This window comes from Danio aesculapii, chromosome 20, assembly GCF_903798145.1.
Source record: "Danio aesculapii chromosome 20, fDanAes4.1, whole genome shotgun sequence".
NCBI lineage: Eukaryota > Metazoa > Chordata > Actinopteri > Cypriniformes > Danionidae > Danio > Danio aesculapii.
In genome coordinates, this window is record NC_079454.1 from 33,311,574 (window position 1) to 33,326,233 (window position 14,660).

The 14,660-nt window shown below is 36.5% G+C and overlaps 1 protein-coding gene across 1 annotated transcript in view; it reads right to left on the bottom strand.

Moving 5' to 3' along the window:
* The window catches only part of afg1lb (AFG1 like ATPase b), a 53,304-nt gene that overhangs the window by 15,209 nt on the left and 23,435 nt on the right, over window positions 1–14,660 (bottom strand). The gene's annotated exons all lie outside the window — the stretch shown is intronic.

Sequence of the window (14,660 nt, forward strand, 5' to 3'; positions counted from 1 at the left end):
TAGCATCCTGGAATTACCATGTAATCTTGTTCAGTCTAAACAATTAATACATTCTTATTGATGAATTAGAGAACAAGATTAAGGGATAAACCTGAGCAGCTTTCACAATGCAAGTGTACAGGTTTTATAATGGCACCTTTGCACTTGTTATTGTGAATTATAAAACTGTCAAATTGCTAACTGATATTTAGTTACAGAGATAGTTCACCCAACAAATGAAAATTATGTAGGCATTCGCTTACACTTGGCTTGTTGCAAACCTTATGGAAAAGAAGATATTTTGAAGAAAGTTAAAGACTAGAAGCCAGTAGTTCTTTCCATCCACCTGTTTTTATGCACAGTTTTGAATTTTGCATAACAAATCCTTAATGGAAACACCAAGACGTGCATATATTTTGAAAATGTGCATTAAAAACTTGTGCACACAACTGAGTAGCACGAACAAAGTTAAAGCCACTTTTTATCGAAGTGGCTTTGAGATATATATATATATATATATATATATATATATATATATATATATATATATATTTAACAACAATTTTTATTTTGAACATTGTCATACAAATTAACAAAGGTTTCAAATTTTCAGTTTAGCGAAAAACAAACAAACAAACACACAAACAAACAAACAAACAAACAAACAAACAAACAAACAACAAACAAACAACAAGAATAATATATAAACTCAAAATAACTTTATACACTTTGAAAGAAAAAAAAATGAAATAATATAGCAATAACATACTTCTGTGTTTAGTATCCATCAGTTCAACAAAAGTTCACCGTCTAGACCAGGGCTGCTCAAAATCTTTCATATAAATGGCCAAAAACCTAACTTTTGAGGGTAGTGGGCCGAAGTTAAATAAACCAAACTGTTATATGGTAATTTTTTAATCGTATTAATAATTATATATATATTTTTACATTTTATAATAAACTTCAGACAGAATGGCAGGCCAAATCAAAGGATACCATGAGCCAACTTTGGCCTGCACGCCCTAGTTTGGGCATCTCTGATCTAGACTCTCCAAAAAGACATAGAATACTTTCCAAAATAGACCAAATTATATGAATTTTGTTTTTCAAAAAATAAGTAATCTTTTCTAAGGCTGGGCAAGAGGTCATCCTCTTTATCCACTGAGATAAACCAGGACTGTCTGAACACACAATTACATGTTTAGCGTCCAGCAAGACTGGCATTATTAGCTCCAAGAACTTTCTTGAGCGTCTACGCTCCCAAAAAGTGGCCTTTGTTGCTTTTTTAATATTATTAAATAAGAAAATTAATAAATAAGAATAACATTAAATAAGAAAAAAGAGAGGTGGCTTCTTCTACCACAGCAAATTTAATTTTTCTTTTTGATATTTGGTGCCAGTTTATCAGCAAGTGACGATTTTGTTCTCTTTGACTTACTGGATGTAAACAATGCTTTTTCCACAAATGTGTTATGTGATATTCCAGTTTTGCTCAATCTAATTGACTTCCATTTTATTTTCTAATATAGAAATCAATGGCTGCCAGTTTCCAACCAAAAATAAGCAAAATATCTGCTTTTGTATTCAACAGAAACTAAAAGTTTTGCAGCCACTTGAAGCTGAATAAAAGGTGAGTTAATATTCATTGTCAGGTGAACTAGCCCTTTAAAGCAGAAATGCCCAAAGTAGGGCCCGCGGGCCAAAGTTGGCCCATTGTAACCTTTGATTTGAACCCCCATCACATCTGAGAGAAGATTGAGAATGATGGAGAGGGTTGGCATGAATGCCTTTACTACAGAGATCGTCATTTCTAATTTGACGTAACCTTTCTTGTTTGTTTTACTGCTGAGCTACAAAAAAGCAAACTGGAATGAAATGTTTCAATTAAATGTTATGAATGAATCTGATTTTTAAAAATGTAAATAATGTCACTCAACTGACAGAGGACTATGCAGAAGACATCGGCGAGCAAATCAAGGCAAAAACTAGTGTAATTCTGTTATAAATTAGATTTTGTTTTTACTGTAATGAGTTCATTATACAATGTAAAAATACTGTATTAGTTATAAAGCAATATTTTCTAGTCATTTTTAAACATTATTCAATAAATTAGGAAATTACCCATGGTAAATTGTCCCACCTATATTTACACTTGGCCCACTAGCCTCAATCAAGTTTGGTTTTGGCTCTTCATAAGAAAATGTTTGGGCACCCCTGCTTTAAAGAGTCATATGAATTGATGCACAGTTTTATGGCATGACTGTTAGGAACCACAGCATATCAAACCTCAGTGATGGAAAAAAAACATTAAAACGGAACAAAATGCTGGAGAAATGATGACAAAAATGACTGATGAAAAGGAAGGGTGATTATTTTTAACAGGATGTGGATAATATGTGGTATTTAGGCGAGAGGCCTTTGCCTGAATCAGTCCTCAATGACAGCTCCAGCGAATTATGAAATCAGTGAATTTTCCGCCACCCTCCTCCTTGAACTAAAGATAATTAGCAATCACCACACAGAGCGAGAGAGGAGCGATCTATTCCTCTTCTTCCTGTATCTCTCGCCTCTTCCCCCCATTCTCCGCCGCTGTCAACTTTTCTCTCTCGAGCGCAGAGTTCCTCGTCCGAGCCAATTGGCTGAATCAGCCGTAATGACAGGCTGACAAACCGCGAGCAGGAGAACACAAAAGGAAAAGTGTCACTTCATCAACCCTGCTCGACCTTGTCACCAGGCGGCCATGTAAACAGCCGGCAACGGCCACGACAGCACCGCGCTTCCATCAAAACCAGCTATTCCTCCACACACCCTGTCTGTCTGTTTTTTTTTTTCTTTTAGTAAAAACTTTCCATTTGCGTTAGTATGTCTTAACGGTTGATGGGCCATACTCAGGAGAGTAATCGTGAGGAGAGAGAGAGAGAGAGAGAGAGAAAGAGGGGGAGAGGAATACAATCAGTAATGATTCCAGTGCATGGTGCTTTATAATCAGTTGAAGACACGTCCTCTTGTGGATCATTGCATGATTATGGCCTTTGATGGGTTCATTAAAGACTCATAACTCCTCAAAGATCTTCATCGTCGGCACTTTGGATGCACTTCGCCACACAACGCTGATGCACATGCTCGGCCTTCAACAAAACAGACCCTGTTGTACAGGATCTCCTAACTGACCGGCCTTTTATTGAAATGTGTGTTTTAGTTTAGTTTTAACCCCAGCTGGAAGTAAGATCAGTTTTAGGGATAAAGTTGTTTAGTGGGGAATTTGAGCAACTTTTTTTTTAACTGAAAAAAAAAAACCTGAATCATTGCTTCAACAACATCTCACTAAAATCTGTTTCCACATGACAAACAATGTATTCTGATTCCCCTTTTGTAATCTATAGACGTTATACATGATATTCCAAACATACAGACATATAAATAAACCAATATATAGAAAATATTGAGTAAATAAATACATACAAATATATAAACAGAAAACAATATAAAAGAAATATTTTAGTTCTTATACAGTATTATAGTTAAAATCATAGTTTAATCTAAAATGTAATATTTAAATATTTATATATTTTTTCTGGTGGGTGATGCAGTGGCACAATAGGTAGTGCTGTTGCCTCACAGCAAGAAGGTCGCTGGTTCGAACCTCGGCTGGGTCAGTTGGCGTTTCTGTGTGGAGTTTGCATGTTCTCCCTGCGTTTGCGTGGGTTTCCTCCGGGTGCTCCGGTTTCCCCCACAAGTCCAAAGACATGCGGTATAGGTGAATTGGGTAAGCTAAATTGTCCGTAGTGTATAGTGTGTGTGGATGATTCCCAGAGATGGGTTGCAGCTGGAAGGGCATCCGCTGCGTTAAACATGAGCTGGATAAGTTGGCGGTTCATTCCGCTGTGGCGACCCCAGATTAATAAAGGGACTAAGCCGAAAAGAAAATGAATGAATGAATGAATATTTTCTGGTCACATGGCAGATTTGACAAAAAATAAAATCTTTACCTTTTTTTGTAATACAATGCATGTCCATATTACATGACGGCTATTTAATTTATGGCTACATTACCTGACATATATTACAGGTATTATTATTATACTTATTATTATTAATATTAATAAGAATAATAAATCCATGCATGCATTTGCTTACATAAAATGTATAATTATTATTATTATTATTATTAAAAAGAATAATAATAATACATTTATTTTCCTTTATAAAATAAATCTATATTCGTCTTCTTATAAAATAATAATAATCCATGCATGCACAAAATAGATTCCTATTCTTTGTGATGATGTAATAATAATAATAATAATAATTCTTCTTCTTATTATTATTATCATTCAACTACATTAGTCATTGTTATTACCAAAGTTTCTTTAAAAGTCATGTAAAGTTCTTATCATCGCTGGATGTTTCTCTGCACGACCATTTTAGAATGACAGCAATTTCTGCCTCTCTTTCTGTCTGGTTGTCTTACTCTCTCGCTCACTCTTTCTATCTCTTCTCTGCTCCTCAAAAAAAAAAAAGTTGCCTTTGAGTTTTTCAAAGCAAGGGTTGCCATTGAGCTCCAACAAAAGCCAACGATAGCTGGCGATTGGACCCTGATGAGGTCCACTACCTCATTACTGACAGCCGAAAACATTTGATGCTTTTTTCCTCCTGTTTGGGAGGAAGAGGGGCGGATTGACAGAGCCTGGCTTAAGGAGCGCGCGGTGGGAGAACTGAAAAAGAGAGGTGGCAGAAGGGGGACAGGGGGGAAAGGTTGTAGTCCATTCATCTTTGTGTGTCTTACAGCCTCTGTGGGCAGGAGAAAAGAAAAGGGGGAGGCGGGGAGAAAAAAAAGAGAACGAGAGACAGCTTAAAACACTGCCTTTATGCTTTTGAGTCCAGGACGACTCCTCTTACATCAAAGTGTTTTTACCACTGCGCTGTGTGATTTTGTCTCCCTCTCTCTATGTGTGTGTGTCTTGAGTGAATGTATTGAGAGATTAGGTGACTAGTGAATGTGTGAGTGTGTGTGTGTGTATGTGTGAGGGAGAGAAAGAGTGAGCTATGGGGGTGGTTAACGACGCGAACGCACTAATTACGCCTAATTATCTATTCCCTTTACATGTAACCGGCTTTGTTAGTTACTCAGAACGCTCTCAAAACATACTCAAAATGTTCTCACAACCTCTCCTTGCCCTGTCTAGGACTCTTAAAGAAACATCACCCTTGGAACATCTGTGTCACTTTGAAAGCTCAGACCCCCCAGACCTCCACACAGCCCTCATCCTCTCCATCACAATCACTGGCTCCTCTGGCTCTGCTAATCCGCGCCTGATAAAAACATGACTGACCAACTTTAGAGCTGACTTGGCAAAACAGCATCTTTTTAGGGACCGTTAACGAATGTCAAATGCTGGGCTTAAGGCTTATTCATGTCAGCGCCTGAAGTTTTGATAGGGACAAACATGACTAACAAGATTTGAAGTTGAAATGTCCTACTGTTCACACTTATTGATTTAGACATTTTGGAGTCAATTAGATTTATGAAAGTGAATGTTTACTGCATATGCAAATCAGTTAAAATTCAAGTACTCTGAAAAAAAGATTTATTGGATTTACAAATTTTTTTTAAGATAAGTGGTTGCAAACAATTTATATGGGCTGAATTTAAAGAAACAAACTAAATTGAGTAATGTTCAACTTAATCTGTTAGTTTAAATTCAGCCCATATAAATTGTTGTACAATTATTTTGGTATGCACAAACACATTGTGTCTTATTTACAAGGTTCCCACTCTAAGCAAAATGTCAAAGTCACATATTTTACACTAAAAGACTTAAAAACTTCCATAATATATAACAAACAGAGCAATTCACATATCCGTCCTAAATAGTATTTAAAAATAAAATTAGTATGTCCCAAATCTTAGTATGTTTAAAAGAGAATGCCTAAGGTTTCGGATGGTTTACTATTTCCGGTAAAAATTTTAAGTGTAGAAGCGTCCGCTCTGGTTGTTGCTAGATCGGATATGGATGTGGCCGGAAGTTAACGAGATTCATTTATATAATTTATAAAATTTCCCATTTATTGTATTTTATTAACTACTACCCCCACCCCAATCCTGAACCCAACCTTCACAGTAATGTAAAAACAGTAGTTGTTCATTCATTCATTCATTCATTCATTCATTTATTCATTCATTTTCTTTTCGGCTTAGTCCCTTTATTCATCAGGGGTCGGCACAGCGGAATGAACCGCCAACTTATCCAGCATATGTTTTACGCAGCGTATGCCCTTCCAGCTGCAACTCCTCACTGGGAAACATCCATACACACTCATTCACTACGGCCAATTTAGCCAACCCAATTCACCTATAGCACATGTCTTTAGACTTGTGGGGGAAACCCACGCGAACACGTGGAGAACATCCAACTTCTACACAGAAACGCCAACTGACCCAGCCGAGGCTCGAACCAGCGACCTTTTTGCTGTGAGGCGAACGTGCTACCCACTGCGCCACCGTGCAACCCAACAGAAGTAGTACCGAATATTATTTATGCTATCTATTAAATTACCCAATAAATTGTATTTTTTAACGCCTACCCCACCCCAACCCTAAACCCATCCATCACAGTACTGTAAAAATATTAATTATTGTTATACAGTGTCTGATAACAATATTCTGATATATTGATGTGCATATTGCACTTCCGGCCGGCCGAGTATCCGATCTAAGACTTACCATCCATCATAGATATTTACATTAGATGTCGCCTGCCCTGTTGTTGTCTATTGGAAGGAATGCGTCAATAGAGCCGTCATTTTAGTACAGGGTAGCGCTTCTTTGAAATGAATGTAGGACCACGGTGCAGTGGAGGACTGTGGCCATCCGGAGCCAGAGATATTTACACATATATCTATGATCAGGACTTTTCCCGGTGGTCAGTGTGCAAATTTTTTTTATTAAATTACGAAAATTATACTTTTACATCACTTTTCTACATCGATGGATAAGTGACCGCATGGGCATTGCCAACAAAGAGCATGTGTTTGTGTGCATGAAAATGTATTATCCTCCCTACCTGTTAAATTTGATCGTGTCCTGAAACACACCACCTTTCCTGCTTTCACTTCTCATTCTAACGAAGGGAGCGATTAGTTTGTGAATGAATCTCCATTACGAACGACTCGTTCACTTAGCCGACAATGATACAAGTTTCATCTTGTTGTCATATTTTATTGACATGGTTTGCTTATTTTATTCAACAAAACTAGCATAAACAGATTATTTAGTGCAAGTTGGTGCTACTTTGCCATATGGTGAAGACAGTAAGTGACTGTATTATCATCAGTAACGTTGTTGAGCACAAAAGTTCGTAACATACAAAAACAGAAGTGAAATCTTACCTATGAAATGTTATGCCTTTGTGCTTTGTTTGCTCGTTATTACACTCGTACACAGCCCTAAAGTCCAGCATCTTCAGATTGGCTTTAGTCTTGACTAGTGCGGTTAAATGGATTGTTCTGGGAGCACTGTACAAATGTGGCGGCACTATTGATGCATACTCAGGGTCCGTATGCGATATCTAGTGTATATCTATTTCTATACTCCAACCGCTGATAATGCTCACAGTACATTGCGCGTTGGACGTGAATTCGATTAGAACTACAAATGCGGGTGAAAAGTGTTAATAAACTACAACCAAAATGGATGCGCAAGACTTCGAGAAGAAGTAGAGAGGCTTCGATAAAGAGGCTTGTAGGACTGTTAATTAATATCTAGCCAACTGGAAAGTATTTAAATCGCGTTGTCTGTGTTATATTTCATCTGCAAAAACAATAATAGTGAACTTATATAAAGACGTGTTTGGACATTAACATCTGAATGCATAATTATCCAAAGACCTGAGGAGATTTCTCTGCATGAAAGACCCGTGAATGAAAGATTAGCCTGCTGCTGCTGCTTCTCCAATAAGGTAGGAAATTAAATATGACAGAAATGTGGATGATTGACAGGGCTCATAACTAAACAACACAATGATCTGTTAATGAGAAAGTAGTATATCTCAAAGCTTGCATACTCTTCTGTTACACACTCAAAAGTATATGCTTTTCCTTCACAAAAAGTATATTTTTAGGGCGTAGTATAAGTATGCGAATTGGGACGCAGCATGAGAGCAGCAGAAAAAAATAAAATGGTACAGAAAATATCACCCCACTCCCCGTTATTCCATGACTTATATAAAATATTAAAATGAATGTAAATGATATTCTATGAAATATATAAAATTCCCTGAATTTCAATGTCTGGAATAGACCTTTTAAAATGTAATGACCCGTGGGAAACCTGTATTTAAATACATTTTAAATAACTTAAATATAACTATATAATAAATAATAACTTAAATTATAAAATGTCAAAATATATATGAAATAAACTTTTACTTTCATTCACTTATATCCATTTAGTCCCTTATTTATCATGCAGGGGCCACAGTGGAATGAACTCCCATACACTCTCGCATTCACACACACACACATACACTATGGCCAATTTTGTTTATTGAATTCATCTATAGTGCATGTCTTTGGAGTGTGGAAAAAACTGGAGCAGATGAGGATAGTTCACTCAAAAATGGTAATTTACTTGAGTTTCTAAAAATTCTTGAATCAAAAGTTCAGAAATATATGTGAAATAACCTTTAAATAAAATAAAATGAACAAGTATATAGCAGGGTGACAATGTGGTACAATCTGAAAACTTGGTAAAAATCAGACGAGGGTTTGTCTTTTTCTGGATTGCTTTTTAAAAATGTCGGTTGGTTTTAGAGAAGTGGGTGGGCGGGACAATCGGTGCTTTTGGAAACACTATTGGTTGGGTTTAGGGAAGGAGGATCGGGTCAGTCAGTCAGTCAGGCGACAGCGGCCTCTGGTGGATTTACGCAAGAGCTGCAGGTGCGAATGGCACTCGTAAGAGAAATTTAATATCTGAAAAAAACGTACACAGCAGCCTCTGGTGGATTTGTGAAAACAAAAACTGCAAAAAAAAGAAATGGAAAAAAAGTAGCTCCTGGGATGTATTTGGCGCTCTCCAGAAATGTATATTGCGGTACATTTTGAGAATGAGCCTGGGTTGAAACGCTAAGTATTATTTGTTATTAGTTCATGTAAACTAATGAAATGTTAGTTTACTAAATGTTAGCTTAGTTCATGTTGACTAATAAAGTAAAGTACTGGACTTGGTCTAAACAGGCTTTCAGACATAAAATTAGATGAAAAGAGACGGCATTCCTGACATCCACTTCTCTGTCCTTCTCTGAATGAGTGGTTTATGAGAAAAGCTATATCTAAAGGTCTGCCTTTATTAACTGCCTCTAATTAAACGCATCAAGGAGGAGTCAGTGAGTCTAGTCAATATTCTTCAAAACTACAGCACTGATTTTTTTTTATAGTTTGGACATTTTTATTTTAAATTGGCTTTGAAGATTGGGAACGCTAAGCAATATTAGAAACAGGAGGTTAACAAAAGGTCACTTGAACAATAGAAGCCATCTAACATAAATTGCCTCTTTTCATTTTTGCTCCATCTTCAAGTCATTCAATCATCATACACTCATCCTTACCCATCAGAGACCTTCACCATGAACACAAACACACACAGACAAGACCTACACAACCATCTATACAGTTTACTCCAACCAAAAGCAACATAGGCAAAAGCAAAGCAGCAAATGATTAGCAAATAATAGTTTGAGGTTAAACATTACATTAACTTTCCAATGATTTCCATTAACTTCCAACTTCCATATTATATTCCATCATACCATAGAAGTGAGGAAACAGCAACTATCTGGCTGCCCTCATTCTTCACAAACATATTTTCTGTTCAGCAGAAGAAACTCAGGTTTGGAACTAGTTGGCTAGTTGAGAATAAGTAAATGAAACATTGCTAGATCATTGCGCTTCTTTAGTACTCTTTTAATGTGTTTGTTTGAGCAAAAGATTCCACCAATAAATTGTTCTGACCCTACTTAATATTAAAAATAGCTAGGTCAGTCTGATCAAAATTGATTTACCAAAATAAATTGGATTTAATTAATCACATTCATTCAAATACATTACATTAATGTGGCAAGCAACAGCACAGACTAGACAAAAAGTGGTTTAAAACTAAACTCAGGATTAGTAATTAAATTAGTAATGACTAATTAGATATAAATTAGATGACTAATAATAATAATGAAAAGCAGTACAGAGTCCCCTTCGCTATACTGGGGCATAAGGACCCACACAGACCGCAGGTTGAGCGCCCCCTGCTGATCTCATTAACACCACTTCCGGCAACAACCTGGCTTTTCAATGTGGTCTCCCATCCAGGTACTGACCAGGCACAGCCCTGCTTAGCTTTAGTGGGCGACCATATGACCTTATGTTCAAAAGAACAGAATTATTAAGGAATTAGTATTTTTTTAACAATGGAAATGTCTGCACTCTCACTTTTGGTCAACTTGTATCCTTTCATTTTTTAAAAACATTTTTATTGTAGAAAAAACACCTGAAATTTAACATGAAATGACACTTTTTTTTGAACAGGTAAATGTATTGTAATACATGGGCTAAGGCAAAGAAAACATATACTGTTTTCCACATACAAAAATACACATATACACATATAAACCAATTAACCAGCAGTGTAGAGCTATTTGCTTGTGCCATTGTATGGTTTTGTTCCAAAAGTTGCAAACAGATCTTTAAACAGATCCCAAATTTGATGGTACTCCTTTAATTTTCCCTTTATGCTGTAGGTGATTCTTTCCAGTGCAATGTAATGTGTCAAATCTTTTAGCCAGTGGTCAATGGATAGACTTTCTATGTTCTTCCAATAGAGTGCTATCAAACGCCTTGCAATAACACATGTCAATCATTTAGTTTTATAACCTGGTAGTGACAAACTTACAGGAAATAAACCCATTGCACATTTTTCAGGTGTAACTGGAATTTTTTTTTTATAATTGATGAGATGTGAATGCCACCTCACATTCCCAGATGCAATGAAAGAAGAATGTTCCTTTATGTTTTTGGCATTTATAACATATATGGGATGTTTGGGTTAAACTTGTTTAGTTTTTTAGGTGTGATATAAGTACGATTTGCCCAGTTATATTGGATCATTTTAAATCTTGTATTAATTGACAAGTTCTGGGCTTTAACGTATATTTGGCTCCATTCTAAATCTGTCAGGTCATATTGCAAATCAAGAATCTTTCTTGGATTCTGATGTTTCTGTAGAGCCATTGACCAATTTGCTGTAAAACAATGAAATATAATCATACTGCAGGATTCTCATAAAACCTTATTTTTTCTAATTCAGTTTGAAGACGTCTAGCTAGTTTTACTTGATATTAATTTAGCTGCGAATTTGTAATTATTTAAAAAAATGCGTCATTGGGATTCCAAATTTTTCATTAAGGTCTTTAAAGGACATCTGTTTATCTCCTTCAAATAAGCCCCTTAGGATCTTTCTGATACCTTTTAATGCCCACTGTTTAAAGCCCAAATCATTTTTCTTTGTTTCCCCAGATAACTTGCATCCTTTCTGAATGGTAGTGTACAATTGAAATGTTTTTATTTTTATTTTTTAAGATTAATTCTGAATTAGACTGTTAATCTGACTGCCAAAATAACCATATTTTCAATTATGTTTTATAGTCTAATAATCATTGCCACATTGATAAGAGCTAAAGATGTAAAACATGAACAAGGCAGAGAAGAGCCAGTGAGCGCATTTCAGTGCGTCTGTCACACATTATTAGGGATGACCAGACATGAGAGGAGGCACTTGGGCCACCCTGCTTACCCTAAACTGGGATCCTGGGTTGCCCCACAACCAGATGGCCTAACAAAGAAGCTGGAGCATTAGAGGTGCAAGCCAGAGTGAGGAGTATTCAGAACTCTTACCAGGCAAGATTAACACGGGCCAGAATAGAGGGTGACTTTAAGGACCCCAGGGATTCAACAGAAACTGGCTGAACCAGAATGACTGTGCTGGGCCACTGACCATAAAAGACCCAGAGGTCAAACCGAGAAAAATCACAACCTGAATGAAGCGTCTAGAATCTTTTATTTCTGGGATATTCTGAGAGCAGGGACCTTTGAACTATGAGAAATACTACGATATAATGAGGATTATAAAGACATTGTATTGCCGGTCATCAAAGCATCCTTTTTATTCTGACTCTCTTTAACATGACGGAGAGAATAAAACATGAAAAGGATGACTGGTTTGTTTTGCGGGTTGCGCTCCTGCTCAATTGTGACAACTTAACTGCGCACTCATTATCTAGGGTATGTTCGCACTGTCAGTGTTTGGGATTGACAACTGCATTTACTTAGTGGCATGAGTTTAGAAATGATCTGTTCACACAACAGCCAATGAAAGAGACTCAAGAAAGGAGCTTTTTTAGCAATAATACAATTTGATTTTTATCTCTTGAACTTTTAAAGACTTTTAAAAAAGACTGTTGATTCATTAAATATGCTTTTACTAAACCCATCTGCTCACATTAGTTAAGCTATACAGTCAAAGAGCTGCACAGAAATTGCACCAATCGGAGAGTTGAAGCAGGCAAAGCACACCAAAAGCAATCTTTAGATCCACTTATTCCCATGAAGCACTGCAAATGATGTAATCCACTGGGTCTCCCTAAAAATATGCAGACAATTCATTCAGGTTGTCCCAACACAAACCGATTAGGTTATCTTAACATATTTAAGTGGATTGAACACAATACCATTAAGTTGTCCTAAACAATTTCAAGAATTCTGTTGTGTTGTTTTGTTTGTTAAACAAGTAGTTTAAACAAGCAGTTTTTGAGTAAATCCCACTTGCATATTTGGCAATAAACTAGCAATGGATTTCATAGACACAAGCCTAAATTTTAAGTGCACATTCATCTCTCCATTGTTTTAATTGTAATTCTGTAATGCGTAATACCTCGTGGTATTTTAGTTTGTTCCTCCCTAAAGCTGTTCAATATATAGTTAAAAATTAATTCAATATCTCTTGAGCCAGAGATTGTCAGACTTGTTGTATACTACTTTGCTTCAAATCAAAGTTTGTAGACTTTAAATAAAAAAAGAATGTAAAAAATCCAACCACTGCATTATTATTTATTAACCCACCACAGATTTTACATAAATATGAATTGAAGTTTTTTTTGGCAGTGAGAGTTGTGTGATTCCCCTTTTAGCTGGTTAGTTTAGTTCAGGGTTGCCCAAACCTCCTCCTGGAGGCTCCAACTTCCTTCAACAAATCTGCCATCTGAAGTTTCAAGTATACCTACAAAGAGCTTGATTAGCTGGTTCAGTTGTGTCTGATTTAGGACTGCACGATTCTGGCTAAAATGTGAATCAGGTTTTTTTTTTTTTGCTTAAAATTAAGATCACGATTCTGTAAATAAAAAAAAAGGTTAATATGATTAGCCTATAATTATTGTTAATTCTCAAGCATATGGTAAAACAGCAATAATAATATTAGGCCTGTGTGTAGGTCTACTGTTGCTTAAAAGCTCAATTTTGTAGAGTCATAATGGTGGACTTGAACAGACTTCTAATATGTCCTGTTTGTTAATTCACAGTAAAATGATGACATCAGAATATAACTATTTATAATTCTAAAGTTGATTTATTATGTTTAAGACATGTGCTTGTAATCTGCCATTGACAACATTATTAGACCATTTGTTTTCACTGGTAAAATTAGAATTTTGTTATTATCAGATTCCTTCTTGCATTATATTCAACATTATATATAGGCTAGGGTTGTTATACTGACACGGTAAACATTTATTTTCATGCACAACACTTTGTGTTAGCTAACATATCAAATGCTTGTGGTAATCATAACTCTAAAATGCCATATGATCATTTAAATGATGTGCGCACACGTTTCACTTTCACTTCTGAGTGCGGCTCATGGCTGCAGTCACTGTAAGAAAAAAAAAAACACACATGCAAATCATACATCCCGCACGGCCCACAAACGACCGCTCTGTGCAACAAACTGAACGTTATTTACAACTTCATTAACTGTTATTCACAGCCTATGCAGGTTGTGTTCACTAAAGTAGGCGTCATGCGTTCACACGCGGGTTCTCGGTAGTCAAACAGCTGGCGGTCAGCTCACGTGTGATTTCGTGGCCATGAATATATCACTACATGAAGACAGAAGTGTCATTTTTGGGTGATTTATACCTTATAAATACAGTATGTGACACTTTTAACACCATTTGAAGGTGTCCATGTTGCTGTGAAGACTTGTGCGACTGCCTTGCTTCTCTCCTGACCTTGAAAATATAATCGGCAGAATCGTAGAAAAAGCTGAATTAAGATCGATGTAGGGTCGAATTAAGATCGTGATCTTTTTTCGATTAATCGTGCAGCCCTAGTCTTATTGTGGTTTGAACTGAACTCTGCAGGAAACCGGCACTCCAGGATCGAGTTTGGGCCCCCCCTGGTATAGGCTGCACTCACACTAGGCTATCCGAACACTGCCAGGGTGCGTTTCCCGGTTTGTTTGACTAATGTGAGTGCTCTGAATCGGGCTCAGGTGCGGTTCAGTTGGCCGGCACTGGCCCAAAATTGAAGACACAAAGTCACTTTTAAGGGTTTGTTTCATATGGATTCATTAATCATTCTTA